Here is an 18,101-nt window from a genome sequence, read left to right as displayed (position 1 = left end):
GATGATACACGGCGTAATTATTTGAGCAATGTTGCCGGGCAACTTTGGCCAATATTGCCTTCAACAGGCAACCAGGTGAGACACATGGCCCACGACCGATCCAGATAGAAATTTGTTACACATTCTCAGTGGGAAAGCGCCTAAGCAACATTGTTTAAAAAAGGTTGCACAGCAAAGTTGCTCAAGAAGTTGCCCTGTGCATGATTAACCTATGGCTTCTAACCAGTCTTGTGATGATGCCTTTTGTGGCCTCTTGTGAACATGTTCATGGCATTTTAAGTGTGCATTTACTTTTTAAAGAATATTTGAAACGGATTAGGATATCAAGTTCACTGAAAGTAATCTTCATTTTTGGTCAGGGTAGGCCTAATGACTCCAGGGAAATTGACTGGGTTATGGTATGGTTTAGTTAAGCACAAATGTGTTTAAAATATATGGAAAATTGAAACCTATTAGTATATAAACTATCAAGCATTCACTGTATTAAAGCCTTAACAGATTGTTGGTCTAAAATATTCTCATTTACTGACCTGACACATGTAATTCACAAACATGTTGTATATATGATTTCTATGTATTATGTTTTAACAGGCGACATGCACCCCTATGAACATACATTAAATCTCTATTTTGCTGTAAACAGGGTCTGAAATTATATATATATGATTCTTTTCATCTACCAGTCCACTTGACCGGTGAGTGTTTGTGTATAGATACATACATACTGTTAGATCGCTGTCTCCATGCCTAGACAATTAAGATCCAGCCCCGGACGCCAGATCCCGTCAGAAAATATCAGTTTGTTCAGTATCAGAACAACTCGTCAGCAGAGAGGTCTAATACCCAAACCCTGTTAACAGGAGGTCTTGTCTGGTACCCAAAATACCCAAAACACTATTAACAGTTTTCTATCAGCCAAGAAGTTGACTGAGGAAAAAGCCAGTGAAAGTGAAGAGCAGAAGCAGGAGACGAAGTACAGATGGTAAAAAGGAGCAGAGTTTATTGAATAGTCTTAGTTGTGTATGTCTCAATGCTCAGACTTCGTCTGAAGAACACAAATCCAACAAGTATTGTTATAACAAACTGATTCACAACAACATCCCATAAACCTTGAGTTTCTATAAACATTCCCTTGTATCTCTTATTCATGAAGACAAACAGCCCTTGAAGCCACACAGTCATAAGACTAAACAATGGAAAAAAATATATAAAAAAACAACTATAATATAATATAAATGACTAATCAATCAATAAATCAATAAAATGAATATATAAATGACTATAATGATTATTATGAATGATTATATGATTAAACATGAATAAATGAATGAAGAATAAATGAAGAATATATAAAAAGAAAGCAAAACACAACACAAATGTATGGTTGCTCTCAAGGCAAAACACACACAGTTTGCATTTAAGGATCGTCCGATCCTTCAATACAAATCAAGTCACCTTTATTTCTATAGACTTTTACACATTATAGATTGTTAAAGCAGCTTTGTTAAACCATGATATAATTATGCTTCAATGATGCAAACAAATTAAAAACCTAAAACGGACACTGAACTGTCATAAACACGAGGCCTTGTTTTCTTGTGGATTTGTCTTTATGCACTAGTAATGAGCAAATTGTTGTGAATGCTGTCAAATTTGATTTTTGTGTATTGTATGATTTTCTATTCAGATGATGGCAACCCACTGGCCCAAATCTCTTTGCCAGCACTAGGCACTGCACAACACCCAGGTAAATGTTTTGTTTTTTACTTTAGATTTCTTGCACTAGTCATGAGCCAGTTTATTTTAGATTATTTCACACACATTTATGTCTTGTGTTTTTTTTTGTTTTTTTTTTACATAGCTGATCCTGATCTGTTCGCCCAATCCTCTAGATCTGCAGAAGGCTTTTCAGAACAACAGGGTAACTGTACAAATTCTTGAATACATTCAAGTGAACTTTGGCTGAATCCCATTTACACAGTTCTAGTCATTTTTCCTGGGAAAGCCCTTTTTTATTTTATTTTATTTTACTGTATTACATCATTTTTTTTTCCAAAGGGGACATGGTTTAGCAGGAAGTAAGTTAAATTAAAGGTTAGATTTATAACAGTTGTTCCTGAGACAAAATAGCAGTGAAATTGATGTATTACTGAGGTGTTTAATTGTTCGTCCAATTCATAATTAATGCTGGTCAATGTCAGTGAAGTAACATACTGCTTCTTCTATACTAAAACTTAAATATATGTAGCCTAACTATGCTGTATGTAACAACAGTATTCACCTCAACATAAGTTATTTTGATCAAATCTATTAGCTCTGTAATATATTTCTGTATTTAATGGTACATTACACTGAATGTCAGCGTTTATCATTTATCATTGGTAAGCTTGATAATGTTGCAAATGCCAGTCTCAGTTCAGTTTAGTTTATGTTTATGTGTTAGAAACAAGTATTATTTACTTGCTCCTTGTTGCTCTGCACTGAATTGTCCTGGGGCTTAGGATGAACAAACATGTTTCTAAAGTCTTATAAAGGAGTGGGATTCCTCTTTAATTAACAAAAGGCTTTCACTAGTAATTACTTTTTTGTGGACTGCCCACATTTCAAAAATGTAACTTTAACATGAGTTCTGACATATTTTTGAACAGAAGGGACAGTTATGACCATGTTGGAGGCCACATGGAAACCTGCAGTGAAGGAGAGATGGAGGAGGAGGACAAGGTGGAAGAGAAGCATGAGCAACTCAATGAAGAAAGACATAGGCAAGATGAGGGAAAGAAAGGAAAGTGTACAAAGTTTTAGGAAGGTTAACGGCACAACGAAAGTGCTACCAGGTAGATGAAGATGAGTTGAGGAGGAGAGTCAAAGGAGAAAACATGTCCACAAACTTGTTCCAAATGTTGATAAGGGTTTGTATTTCTACTACAAGCATACATTTACGTATAAAGGCACCAAAACAGTCATAAGATTTACATAAATTAAAATAGTTTCGGGACTGCTAATTCATAAGATGCATAAATGTCTGCTTTTAAATGTAAAACCCTTCATCTTGAATTATCACAGCAACTCATTGACAGTTATCCACTCTGACCCTTAGGGCTGTTAACAGGCATGGTACATGATTGCTCTTATGCTCCGCTGTCCTGCTTTGCATCTGTGACACTGTACTTTTTCATACACAGGTCGGCAAAACAGACGTTTCACCCAATGTGCTGCAGCAGCCTAGAAAGGCAAAGACAAAAGTGACAATATTCAGCACTTTAACAGAGGGAGAGGCGGAAGACCTTGACAAAGGGTTTGGCATGGCACTGGCCAAACATGTGCCGAAAGAGAAAGTGCTTACTGGGATACCTGAAGAGGACATCCCAGCAACACTGTAAGAGTGTCTATGTAAGCGCTCTCTCTCTCTCATAAACAAACTTTTGGGGTCATGTCTTAGAAGATCTTGATGGCTAAAACAACCATAAGAATCAGTTAATCCAATATGATCTCATGGCAGTTCATACATTTTTGACGAGGTGGATAATTCTCACTGCTACGAATTCATACGATTTTGGCTCAATCGTACATATTTGACAAGTTCCCCAATTCGTATGGATTTGTATGAATGACATACACCTAACCCCACCCCTAAACCTACCCGTCACTGAAATTGTACAAATTAGCCACCTTGTAAAATACGTACAAATCGGTCGTGAGATAGCGTTGGTTAATCAGTGCAACACTAAACATTTTCATCCTATTAATAGGCATCAGTCACACATACATTTTTACTATCAGAAGAAAATTCTTAAAATTTCCATCTTGTCAAAATCCTTTGACTCCTTTGAGGAACTTGTTTTATTCTGTTGATACGATTCTGTTGATGCTATGATAACAGCAATGGCAACAATGGAGTTGCAGAGAATAAAATACATGGTAACTTACTGTAAATTAAATGTTAATAAGAATGAAGAAAATAAAGGCTTAAATGCTTTCAGTGAGTTATGCATTGGAAGGGAGAAAAGGAGAAAAAAAAAGAAAGAAGAAAAAAAACGCATTTCAATAATAGAAGTAATCGACATAAGTTGACAGGATACATACTTCATAAGTTATACGAAAGGACACTAAATGTTCCTCATTTGTTTCTCATGTTTTAAGACAGAGATGTAGGTAAACAGGAATCAGTTCCCCTTGTCAAATACTGAATAAAAGGGGACCAGGTTTGTTTGGAGAGATCGACGTTGTGTGCAAATGCTGTTAATTGCTCTTAGTTTAAATGAACTAATAATAATTTGAGCCACTGGTTTATTGAAAGAGCTGTTCTGTCTTTCCAGTTAAGTAAGATGTGTTTCTTTGATACTGTTAGTGAAAACAATAAAAATGGTGTAAACTGATTAGAAATCTGCTGTCAGGATTGTGTTCTGTTTTGTCTTGTTTTTCCTAGTGTTTTTCCCTCCTGTTTCTAGTGTTTTTTGCTTTCTTCCATTTGTTCCCCCTTTTGCTTTTTGAGATTTGGTTTAGTCCGTGTTTCCCCCCTTAGGTTTTGTTTCTTTTGGTTTAGTCTTGCCTATATTTGTACTTCCCCTCGTTATCTCGTTTGTGACCACTCCCCTGTTTCTGTGTATATAAGGTTTGTTTGTTCCACACGGTCTTGTCGGTGATTAGATTGTCTTCAGTTTGTTTTGCTCGTCGTTGGTTGCTGGTTCCCGTTGTTTCCCTGAGTCTGTTCCTTTGGATTGTTTATTAAAAGTGCATTGTTTGGATCTCCGCTCTCCTGCGTATCTGTTCCCGCACACGACGTCAAGCGTGACAGAATCACCGACCCCATTACAACATGGATGCCGAGAGGAGGATTATGAGTATTCGGCGGGGGATGAGGCCGGTGGAACGTTATGTGGAGGAATTCTTGGATGTTTGTCATCTGGTGAGTTGGAGCGATGCCATGGTTAATACGTGTTTTCTAATGGGGCTAAATGATTCCCAGTTGCTCAGTTCCATACCCTATGAGGATCGCTATAAACCGGTTGCTGAATTTATCAACCAGGTCCTCACCCTCTGTCATTCCGATTTTACGTGGATGTGAAAGATTCCAATCTTTCCCCCATTAGAGAACACGTTGCCGCTCCAGCCCACCATCAACCGGCTTCCTCCACATGCCGTCCCAACCGGTCCGCTCCCTCTGGTCTTCCTGCGCTTCCTCCTGTTCATACTCCCTCCTCTCTCATCGTCAGTCCGGAGATCGCGGCCAGCCCTCCAAGGTCATGGCCAACCGTGGTGGCCAGTGTGCTGGACCCCCCGCTAATGTCAGCATGGGCAGCGACGATCCGAGTGTCCACCCCTGCTTGCACCATGGAACCCGCGGCGAGCACTCGGACACCGCCCATGGCACGCAAGATGGCTGCCGCCACGCCAGAGTCGGCACGCAAGATGGCTGCCGCCACGCCAGAGTCTGCACGCAAGATGGCTGCCGCCACGCCAGAGTCTGCACGCAAGATGTCTGCCGCCACGCCAGAGTCTGCACGTAAGATGGCTGCCACGCCAGAGTCTCCGGCCAAGATGGCTGCCAAGCCTGAATCCCCGGCCAAGATGGCAGCCACGCCAGAGTCTCCGGCCAAGATGGCCGCCAAGCCTGCGCCCCCGGCCAAGAGGGCCGCCAAGCCTGAGCCCCCGGCCAAGATGGCCGCCAAGCCTGAGCCCCCGGCCAAGATGGCCGCCAAGCCTGAGCCCCCGGCCAAGATGGCCGCCAAGCCTGAGCCCCCGGCCAAGATGGCCGCCAAGCCTGAGCCCCCGGCCAAGATGGCCGCCAAGCCTGAGCCCCCGGCCAAGATGGCCGCCAAGCCTGAGCCCCCGGCCAAGATGGCTGCCGCACCCGAGCTCACGGACCCGCCAGAGCGCCCTCAAGCGACCGCTCGTACAGAGCCTGCTCATCCAGTGTCTCCGCTGGAGACGCCCAGCCCTCAGAGTCTCCGTTGGGGTCGTCCAGCCGTCCAGAGCCCGCTCCTCAAGAGCGCCGTCCAGAGCCCGCTCCTCAAGAGCTCCCTCCAGAGCCCACGTCTCCTTCGGCACTTCCTGAGTCAAACCAAATCACAGCTGTTCCCCACAAGCCAAGCCAAGACACCGCTCCACTTCCTGAGTCAAGTCACGCCACAGCGGGTCTTCACGAGCCTAATACAGAGATCCTGCCATCCGCAGTTGCTCTTCCCCTAATGGCGGTGGCTATTTGGTGTGTGTGGGCGGCACACTGTGCTCCCGAGGTCACGTCGGCTCACAAGTTCGCCACTGAGAGCCCGTCTGGGCCCAAGGCCCCTTCCGCCAGAGAAGCCGCGCCCATGCCCCCAGAGGTGTCAGCCACGGCTGTAGATCCTCCAAGGGAGGCGGCGTCCCTCAACAACCTTTCTGCTTCTCCCCTATTCAGTCTTCCTCCTCTATCACTGCTTTCCCCAGGTCCCAGGCCAGAACGCGGTTTCCTGCTCCGCTCCAGCTCCCGCCTGGTCTCAGGCCTGCTCCAGAGTTCCTGTCTGGTCTCAAGTCTGCTCCAGAGGTCCCGTCAGGTCTCAAGTCAGCTCCAGAGCTCCTGTCAGTTAGAGAAGCCGTGCCAATGCCTCCTGACGTGGCTGCTTCTGCTGTGGATCCTCCCTCGGAGTCGGCGCTCCCCCACAGACTCTCTGCTTCTCCCTTCCTTCTGTCCACCTTCTCTATCCCTGCTCTCCCCAGGTCCCAGGCCTTGTCGCAGTTGCCCTGGAACCCTCCGGAGTCTGCGCGCCCTCCGGAGTCTGCGCGCCCTCCGGAGTCTGCGCGCCCTCCGGAGTCTGCGCGCCCTCCGGAGTCTGCGCGCCCTCCGGAGTCTGCGCGCCCTCCGGAGTCTGCGCGCCCTCCGGAGTCTGCGCGCCCTCCGGAGTCTGCGCGCCCTCCTGAGTCTGCGCGCCCTCCTGAGTCTGCGCGCCCTCCTGAGTCTGCGCGCCCTCCTGAGTCTGCGCGCCCTCCTGAGTCTGCGCGCCCTCCTGAGTCTGCGCGCCCTCCTGAGTCTGCGCGCCCTCCTGAGTCTGCGCGCCCTCCTGAGTCTGCGCGCCCTCCTGAGTCTGCGCGCCCTCCTGAGTCTGCGCGCCCTCCTGAGTCTGCGCGCCCTCCTGAGTCTGCGCGCCCTCCTGAGTCTGCGCGCCCTCCTGAGTCTGCGCGCCCTCCTGAGTCTGCGCGCCCTCCTGAGTCTGCGCGCCCTCCTGAGTCTGCGCGCCCTCCTGAGTCTGCGCGCCCTCCTGAGTCTGCGCGCCCTCCTGAGTCTGCGCGCCCTCCTGAGTCTGCGCGCCCTCCTGAGTCGGCTCCTCCGTCAGCGCGCCCTCCTGAGTCGGCTCCTCCGTCAGCGCGCCCTCCTGAGTCGGCTCCTCCGTCAGCGCGCCCTCCTGAGTCGGCTCCTCCGTCAGCGCGCCCTCCTGCGCACCCTCCTGCGCACCCTCCTGAGTCGGCTCCTCCTTTAGCTCGCCCTCCTGAGTCAGCACCTCATCCAGCGCTCCCTATAAATTCCCCCAAGAAAATTTTGGGGGGGGGCTACTCCCCTGTTCAGCCTTGGCCTCCTGAACTGTTAAATGGTATACTTATTCCTTTGTATCAAGTTGTTGGCGTGGGCTTGCAGTTGTGTGTTCATATTTGGAAAAGTCTTGCCATCACCACAAGTGAGAAGACTTGATCAAATAAAATGGTAAACTATGTGTGAATTATATTCATATGGAACATTGTATGTTTCTGTGAAAGCTACAATAACTCTCTTGGCCCAACCATTGTCTAGCATCCTCTGAGCAGATTTCTTTATTTCTTCTATTCTGTATTCTAGAGGGTTATAGATCCTCCCAACTGCAAATCCTGTATTATGTTGAAGTACTTGTCAGTCTTGTTCAGTAGCACATCAATCAGCTGATCCAATCTACAGTTTCTGACACCACAGAGGAACTGGTATTTTAAACGGTGGAAGAAACTAGACAAGAAAGAAAAGCAGAGAAATATAGGTTGCATCAGGATCATGGTTGGAACAATTCAAATGTAACCTTTTAATGTCAGCAGGATTCATTGAGATTAATAAGCAAATCAAAAATCCAACAAATAATTACATTAACTTACAAGTATGTTTTCTGTTGACAATTGTGGTCTAGCTGAAAACAGATGATAATTGGAGAAGTAAAAAGATAAGGACTACAAATGTATGAGAAAATGAAAAAATACTTGAGACATAATGCTAAGTATAAGGGCAGTCATGGTCTAATGATTATAGAGAGTCAGGTTTGTAACCCAAAGGTCGCCAGTTCAATTCCCACACCAGCAGGAATTGAAGGTGGGGATTGTGAATGAACAGTGCTCTTTCCACCTTCAATACCATGATTGAGGTGCCTTTGAGCAAGGCACAGAACCACTAATTGGTCCCCGGGAGCTGGAGAAATTGCTGAAAACTGCTCTGGGTGTGTGTTCACAGTGTGTGTGTTTGTTCACTTCTCACTGCTGTGTGCACTTGGATTTCAATACGTCACGACTTTCACTTTTTCACTTAGCTTTTCAATTAGCTAGACCACTAATAAACAGTAAAGAGAACATGCCTTAAAGTGCCATGTACCGTTCTATTAGACTGTTTGTGTCAGAGTCTCCATGCTAATAGCATCTCCCGAAGTTGGACCATAGATGATCCCAGTTCCCAGAGATTGGCTCCCAGTGGTTCCTAAAGTACTCGCACACATCTTTTAGGTTCCTAAACTGGCAGTGAAACATCACAGTTTCTTTCTGAATTCATGTTCCTGTGAAAATAGACATGGAATAGCAGGTTGTTTAGTGCTATAATGAACTGCAATTGATCTATAGTTCAGAAGTTTTTTCAGGATTTTTTTTGATGAATAAAAAGTTAAAAAGAACAGCATGTATACAAAATATAAAAAAAAAAAAATCAAATCACACTGAAAAGTCAAAAATTATTAAATTCCCCTGAGAAGGATGAAAATGAAGGCGCTTCCACTGGATATTGAGATGCTGTTTGGGTTAGCAGGGTCACACAAAAATAACAGTTTGAGAAGAAGTGATGCATGTTAATTGCTGAAGAATTAAGGTGAAAAATTAACCCTATAGTCTCCAGTTCCACCATTTTCCAGAACTGCAACCTACTCTGGATGCAAAAGCAAAAGTGCCAGTGTATAAGGACCTATACATTGCCATCAGAGTAAAAATACTGAACCTACACACAGAAGCCTGATCAAAATGCTCATTTTAGATGAAAATGTATATCTATACCTATATCAGCGGAGCGCAAGTTTACTCGAGCAGATGCGTTTACTAGCGAGCACTAAGCAGCGCTGTGAGATCCAGAATGAAGCACATGAATTCGCTGAAGAACACAACGACTCTGCGATTTAAACAGAAACACCGCTGACAAACAGGAGAAACACTGTGCGCAACGATCGATACAGTCAGAATCACTTGCCATGGATTTATTTTACTGTAACACTAACTGCACCATGGTTTTTTAGCAGAAATGTGGGAATTGTATTATTAATGTAGACATGTATTAAATGTATTAAAGGAGTAATGTTATGTTAATGTTAATTACAGTATTTTAAGGAAAGGAAAGGACGTGACGTGAGGCCAAGTATGGTGACCCATACTTGGAATTTATGCTCTGCATTTAACCCATCCAAGTGCACACACAGTAGTGAGTAGTGAACAAGCGTGCACACACGCGCGCACACACACCCGGAGCAGTGGGCAGCCATATTGCTATTGCTGCGGCGCCCGGGGAGCAGTCGGGGGTTCTGTGCGTTGCTCAAGGGACTCACCTTGGTCGTGGTATTGAGGGTGGAGAGAGCGAAGACTTGAGGTCAATATACTCATGATGGTCTGAAGACAACATTATGTAACATAACAGAATAAATCAAAGAAGAATTGAGGTCAACATACTCATATGATGGTCTGAAAATATACAGCATCACATATATTTGTTTGCATGAAGTGCAGTTGTTTGGAAGGTCTATTATTTAGGTTATAAAGGACATTCATATGATGGTCTAAAAACATGTAACAGAGAATGAGATTACTTGAGGTCAACATACTCATATGATGGTCTGCAAACATTATGTAACAGAATAAATCAAAGACGACTTGAAGTAAATATATTTATATGATGGTCTGAAGACAACATCATCTAAAGCCAGCCTCACACTACAGGATTTTTAAAATCCTAACCGATTAGGAAATCTGGTTTCAGCGCACACATAATGACAATCTTTGCAGATTATCTTCCCTGAAATCTTAAACATGCACACACTACAAGATTTGAAAATTGTGGCGCATCACACACTACAGGATACTATTAAGATTATCATGACGGAGGGAGTGCCTCACGTGATCTTACCCAACAGATCGTCATTTCAGCAACTAATGTTTACAATTTATTATTATTATTATTATTATTCAGTTTGTTTATTTGAATGTCTTGTTATAATTGTATATGTTTTGTTGTAGTCTATAATAATAATTAAAAAAAAAACAATAAAATACAAAATAAAATAAAAAATGTTTACAAATGTTAGTTAACTGTTATATGCTTTAACTGTTTTATATCTATAGATTTTACTTTAGGCAGGTCGTGATATGAGAAGGCAAAACTGATTAAACATAATCTATGATCAACGCACTGTCTGCCGCTGACCGCTTAATTGGTCGTTAATTTTAAAAAACAAAATCTTATATTTAACAAACAAAAAATGCTCCAAACGTTTTTCTAAATTAACTTAAAAAACCGAAACGAAATATAATCACTTGCCATTACATACAAAACTGAACTATTTTAATTGCTAAAACAGTAGTATAAGCTGTTTTGGGAGAAGGGGAAAAAAGATGGGCTCGGGTCGGGAGCATTGCTTTCCTTGCTCCATGCGGTTGTGCTATGTTTTTAACATATAATACAGACAGTGTTACTACAAAAAAAAATAAGAAACAGTTTCCTCCATCTCCGCTATTGTAACAAAAACTATTGTTTTAGCAATTAAAATAGTTCATCGACCGTACGGCAGCTTTTGCGTCGCGCATTGGCTGTTGTTAAACCGGCCTCACACTACAGGATTTTTAGCCCGATTTTCCCCTCCCGAGAATCGGAGCAAAAATCTTGTCGAGCACCTCGATAGGTCCCGATGTTCGGCACGGATTATCTGGTAATGTGAGATTTTTGCTCCGATTCTCGGGAGGGGAAAATCGGGCTAAAAATCCTGTAGTGTGAGGCCGGCTTTACAGAATAAATCAAAGACGACTTAAAGTCAATATATTTATATGATGGTCTGAAGACAACATCACGTAACAGAATAAATCAGCTAATTCAAACGCTTCTCATTCGGTTTTGCTGCGCATGGAATGGGCAGTCAGTGGAGCAGGAAATGGCTAGGTGTGAGATGTGTGTGTGCGTGCGTGTGTGTTTATGTGTGTACTTGTTTTTGCTACATTGTGGGGACCAAATGTCCCCACAAGGATAGTAAAACCTGAAATTTTTGACATTGTGGGGACTGGCTTGAGGTCCCCATGGGTACAAAAGCTTATAAATCATACAGAATGAGTTTTTTTTGAGGAAGTAAAAATGCAGGAAATTTTCTGTAAGGGTTAGGTTTAGGGGTAGGGTTAGGGTAAGGGGATAGAAAATACAGTGTGGAGAGTATAAAAACCATTGCGCCTATGGAGAGTCCCCACAAGGATAATAAACCAGACGTGTGTGTGTGTGTGTGTTCTGCTATATATGGTTTATGAGGACACAAATGTGTATAATGACATGGGTACTACAACGTAAACATGGTTTATGAGGACACTTCCTGTGTCCCCGTAAAACAAAAGGCTTAAAAAACATACTAAACAATGTTTTATGAAATTCAAAAAGTGTGCACAGTCTCCTGTGAGGGCAAGGTTTAGGTATAGGGTAGGTGTAGGGTGATAGAAAATATGGTTTGTACAGTATAAAAACCATTACGCCTATGGAGAGTCCCCGTAAACCACAAATGCAAGAGAGTGAGTGTGTGTGTGTACTGGTGGAATATATAGTTTTTACAATATAAAAAACATTACATCACATATATAACTGTATGTGTGAGTGTTCTCAATGTTCTGAACTGGCTCAAAAATAAAAATGCATTCCTTTTTAGGTCATTTCCTGGATTTTTCAGAAAGGAAGTAAGGGGTAAAAAGCGTTTTGGTCCGTATAAACGGCCAGCGAAAAGCTTTTTGATGGTTTTTTTCCTTCTTGACCAACAATATGAAAAAACGCCGAACAGAGAGACAGAATTACAGCTTACACTTGCAGGACTTGAGAGAAGATCATTAACTATAACTGAAAACATGACTCATTCAGAGGTAAGATTGATAGTTACTTTTCTTGTTATTTTTTTCTTTTTTGTGTGTGTGTGTTTTTCCTTACTCTGTTTTATTCTGCCTTTGATAATTAAGCTATCAGAGGTGCTTGTTAACGCATATCCGAAACTGGCAAAAATCTGTGGAGGATGGTTGCTGCACAAGTGCTCGGGTATGTAGGAATGTTTAGAATTTTTTTTTCCCCTAACCTCTTAAAACTTATGTGAATTTAAATAATACGTGTTTATAGATACTGGATGGATTTTATCTATTAAAGATTTTTGGTGGATTGTCTTTCTATATTTCGTTATACATTTTGAATCGTAGGTGGAGGTGGGCAGCGGAAATTGACTCTCATCCCTCCTGACCCAGACGGATACAATGGACAGCAGCTGAAAACCGTGAGCAGTAATGGAAAGTGCACAATGTATGTAGTTCCTCTGCAGGAGCAAATTGACACAAGTCCATTACCACTTGATGCAAGGGAATTTGAAAAAATGCCCAAAGCCCAGTGTACACTCTGCAGCCAAATGGTTCCTCTTCAGTGCCTTCCAGTACACATAAAACACTGTAAGATGGAACATGTGGATCTGTGTCCATCAAGTGATGATGTAAGTCTAATGTATTTATTTTAGACCAAAAAAATGGGAGCATGCGTACCATGTGTGTGTGTTTTCTGCACTGGGGATGTTCTCAAGTCTCAGCCCTTTGTTTGGGTATAAATCTTTACAGGATCATCTCAGATTTTGTATATATATATATATATATATATATATATGAAAATAAATAAATAATAATAATAATAATAATAATAAAGCAATTTTCTCGTAAATTTCATTCATTCCTACATGGGTCAAAATTACCTGCGAGGGACACTTTTGTTACTTTTTTTGCACCCATTTAAACTCCTCAAATCCATTCAGTTTTTTGTGTGTTTTTGTGTGTGTGTGTGTGTGTGTGTTTTCCCGGTGCAAGTGTGACAAAAGTAAAGAAAACCACTGAAAATGAGTTCTGGGTCAGAATGACCTGAGGGATGGATGAGGGTTTTTACTAAATGCTAGAAAGTGAGGAGCAGAAAAACTATTTCCTCCTACCTTGAAGGCCAGCCATGCTTTTGCACAGACTGGAGAAAGAATGATAAGGCAGTGCTTGAACGGTTGTTTGTTGCTGGTTCCAAGTACATTATCTATACCAAAAAAAAAAAAAAAAAAAAGTGGAATACATTAAATCAGTGGTTCCCAAACCTATCCTGGAGACCCCATGTCCTGCACCTTTTTTATGTCTCCCTTATCTAACACACCTGATTCCACTTATTAGCTCATTAGTAAAGACTGCAAGAACTAAACTGGGTGTGCCTTTTTAGGGAGACATACAAAATGTGCTGGGCAAGGATTAATTTATGGAGAGATTTGAAAACCACTCTTGCATTAAATCAGTGGTTCTTAATCCTGGTCCTGGGGGCCCCCTGCTCTGCACATTTTGCATATCTCCCTTATTTAACACACCTGACTGAGATCATCAGCTCATTAGTTCAGTTCATGGATCTCTCTCCTAATGAGTTGATGATCTCAATCAGATGTGTGAAATAAGGGAGACATGCAAAATGTGCAGAGCAGGGGGCCCCCAGGACCAGGATTGAGAACCACTGCATTAAATCATTCAATACATTCAAACATAGACAGGCAGACAGACAGAGATAGAGAGAGATAGACAGATAGACAGACAGACAGATAGATAGATAGACAGAGACACAGATAGATAGACGGATAGATAGACATTGATAGACAGATAGATAGATAGACACAGATAGATAGACAGACAGACAGACAGATAAATAGACAGATATATAGATTCCACTAGGTTGAAAATAAATGTTTACCTTTCGTGAGAACCCATCTATCCCACCGAATATGATGATGTTGTACCTTCAACGTAAAACCATGTTAAAAATAATATTCCATAACGTTAAACTATCCCAGGTAAAATATAAGACAATACCTTATGAGCTTGTGATTCGTGTCGATGTGGACTAAGGACAATGGACTTTGAACAAAATATGACCTCCTGACGATACACCCCAGCTGTGTCATCCTTTCCAAAATTCCAGGGGCATCCACTCTGTGCATGGATCCTTTTATGCGGTTCCACTGAACTCTATGACCATCTGCTTGCAGGCAGCCTTTCATCATCCTATATCCAGCATTTGGTAGTCTTCTTTTGATGGCCAAAATGGCATTATCCAATTCGGTGTCATCTCAATGAGCCGGGACAGCATTTCCTCGGAAACGGTAAACTTAGGTCGACCTCGTCCACCACCACATTCCCTCGTAAGAACCGGGGTCACCTCTTGGGAAAGAGCTGCACTAATTTTTTGTTGTAGATCCATGAGGGTCTCCAAAATATCACTTGGCACATCAAAAATGGTGGAGGCTGATGATAAAATAAACACTTTTTGATTGACAACATATTGAAAATAGTCCAAGTCCATCTGATGGACATCTAAAAGGCCACTTATTCTTGACCTGAGGCGTTCCAGCAAGTGTGTCATCAACGGTCCCTGTAAGTCAAATTACTCTTACATTAATATTACTTAGACAAAATCCTCTCTGATAACTAACACTTAAACATGTCTGAATTTATAAGAAAAAAACTACTTAAAAATTGAAAATTGCTAATTATTTTATGTAGGCCTACCTCATCACGCTACAGGCTGCAATGACCTCCTAAACACCTGTATTCTTGAAGCATCTACATCTAACGTTACTCTCAGAGCTAATCTTACTTACTATATTTAACCTGTCTCTGTAATATATCGCTTCACTGTTAACTAACTGATAACTAACACTTAAACGTGTGAATTTGGAAGAAAAAAATACTACTTACCTGAGACGATGAGTGCGCGCTTGGCTGCTGGTCCGCCATTTTGGCGCCACTGGTTTAAAACGGTGACGAAGCACATGCGCACCTCGGGGAATCGATTCATCTTCACTCGGATAGTAATGCTTGGGAACATGATGACGTATTTTTGACAGTCATTTCGCTCACCGTACTTCGTGGGCGTAATTCGCATGTTGTGCGTGTAACACAGGTGTTGTGAAAACAAGCGTTGTGTCTGTGAACTGTCATAGTCGTAAATTTTGGAGTTGTATTCTAACAAACACAGAAAATCTCGTATCTGTAAACTGTCGTGGCCGTAGATTTAGGAATCCGACTCTGACAAAAAAACATAATTACATACAATAGTTTTAAATTACGCATGAGTAAATTTAAATTACACACAAATGCTTTGAGTTACGTACGATTATTTTTGACAGTGATTTTATTCCATATCACTGGCTGTTGGACCGAGCTGAACTGATAAACGGTCCCTGCGTCGCGTTTCAAACCAGCGCTGTTTTGTTTATACTCAACAGAAATGACACCATTACATTAGACCTTGCGAAACTTTGCCGTGGCCCAAAAAAAAAACATGCAGCCATTTAGTCGCAGTCTGTTGCCCAGTTTAGTTTTTTTTTTTTTTTTTGTAACTAGGAAAACTATAAGAATAATATAAAGATCTATCCTAGCAGGCACTGGACGTCTATATAACGTCAGGTTGACGTTGGACATGATGTCGGACAGACGTTGCATTTTGGTTGAGAATGAAAATCGTGTTGACGTCAGTATTTGACGTCAATTTGACGCTGACTTAATGTTGGATTTTGGTTACACAACCTAAAAACAACCAAATATCAACGTCAGCTGACACTGGTATTGGACATCAATTTAACGTTGACATTAAACGTTGAATTTACATTGAATTTTGGTAAGCCGATGTCGCAACTGAAATTTAACCAAATATCAGCGTCTTATGACGTTGTGTGCCTGCTGGGTATCAGACCGTTTCATTTTGAGCTGTATATACTGGTATCAACTCTTAACTCTTCAATGTTATTAGAAGGCGGTAAATGATAATCTAAAAAAACAAATATGTACCTTAAATTAATAAGGAAGTGTGAAAACTCTGGTCTTACCTTGTAACTTGTGTCCTTGGCAGAGGGTTTTTTTTTTTTTTGTTAACTCTGGCGGGATCAGCCTCAGCAATGCGCACTGTGATGACATCGTACACTTTGATTGGCTCGCGCAGTTGTTGTCCCAGGAACATCAAAAAAAGATATGAGTCTTAGGACAACAACCACTTTAATAGTGGTTAAAAAAAAAAAAAAAAAAACTGTTAAAAAAAATAAGACCGTTCTTCCTCGGTTGCAGAGTATGTGAGCGGAGTGGAGCGACAACAATTTCCCCTCCGCGCTCCGTGCATTTTATAACCGCTCCGCTCCAGCTCCGCTCCGGGTTCACCGTTTCCCGCTCTCGCTCCACTCCTCGCTCACTGATACCAGAAACACCGCTCCGCCTTCGCTCCGTGTCTAAACTATATCAGTATGTTTGAAATACCACAGTTCTGTTCATAACGTATATTAAAAGAAGAAAATAACAGAAATAAAACGAAAGTATAGTTTTAAAGTGGCTTATTGGAACACAAGTGCGCAAACTTTTTTCCTCATGCCAAGCTAACATGTTGTCAGTCAGCATTAAAAGGTATAATTGCTGCTTTTTGCAGTGCAAATGTTTGTGATAAAATAATAATAATAATAATAATAATAATAATAATAATACGACAGTCAGTTATTTTACGTACAGATCGCTGCATTTCTTACAGATTTCTTCTCATTCGAAATCGGATATACAGATGAAGTACCACAGTAAGTTTACATTTGTTTGAATGCATTATTGAGAGAGCGATTGCGTGTGAATACGTGTTGTACTTGTTAAAATCACGCTTTCACTTGAAAATATTCAGTATCTTGAAACTACAAACTAATTTACTGAAAACTATAACTTTCTGCTCATGTCCATTGCCGTCGTCCTAGTTTTCACATTCGTTCTGATTTGAGTGATCCATCTCCATCAAGCTAGCTAAATAGGCTATGTTTAACACATTAATTCTTGCTATATATGCAGTTATATTATGGGTCGTTGTCATAAATTGTACTCGTGATGGAGCGGTAGTGGAGCGTTCTTGGAGCCAGTAAAAACCACAACGCTCCGACTTTTAAAATTTCTGCTCCTCACTCCATTAAAAATCACACCGCTCCACTCCGCGCTCCGCTCCCACTCCGCTCCGCTCACATACTCTGCTCGGTTGGGATCATTTAGAGCCCTTTGAAGCTGCATTTAAACTGCATTTTGGAAGTTAATTTGGGGGCACCATAGAAGTTCATTATATAAAATCCCAAAATGTTTTCCTTAAAAAATTTAACTTATTTACAACCGAAGAAAGAATGAAGAAAGAAGTTTTTTTCTGAAAGTGGACTTCTCATTTAAGATAAAGTTAACTGTTAGACTGAGACCAGACAATGTTTCATACATACCATGTCAGCATCATGTCATTTGATGGTCTATAAGTAGGTTTGAGAACCGCATGACTACTTAGTGAATAAATTGAACGCCATTCATTCATTAAAGAATATAACTTTATCTTGAAATAACAATACATTAAACTCATCATGATGTTCGTTTTATACTATTTTCTCATTCGAGGTACATTGAGCTCAATGTGAAGTGCTCCAGTGGTACCGCAAATACAGTGAGAGGCTGCCTTTGTTCCTGAGAGACAGGCCTCGTGTTGTGGTTGACCACATCATGGATCGCCATGTCCTACCGCCGGGAAGATGTTACAGGGCATGGGGATGGAGTTTTCAGCGTGAAGAGTCAGACTGCAGATT

At 41.8% G+C, this 18,101-nt stretch overlaps 1 long non-coding RNA gene across 1 annotated transcript; it reads right to left on the bottom strand.

Annotated features, from left to right (window-relative positions):
• Window positions 1–13,436: 13,436 nt before the first annotated feature.
• LOC127160242 (uncharacterized) lies at window positions 13,437–14,929 on the bottom strand. The gene is made up of 3 exons (XR_007826675.1): window positions 14,335–14,929; window positions 14,216–14,261; window positions 13,437–13,522 (listed from the first exon to the last, which is right to left on the bottom strand). It is a non-coding gene; the product is annotated as an uncharacterized LOC127160242 (long non-coding RNA).
• Between the last annotated feature and the right edge of the window lie 3,172 nt (window positions 14,930–18,101).

The sequence above is a fragment of the Labeo rohita genome, unplaced genomic scaffold (genome assembly GCF_022985175.1).
Source record: "Labeo rohita strain BAU-BD-2019 unplaced genomic scaffold, IGBB_LRoh.1.0 scaffold_302, whole genome shotgun sequence".
Classification (NCBI taxonomy): Eukaryota; Metazoa; Chordata; class Actinopteri; order Cypriniformes; family Cyprinidae; genus Labeo; species Labeo rohita.
The sequence above is the reverse complement of the archived record's forward strand: the minus strand, read 5'-3'. Positions and strand labels throughout refer to the sequence as shown.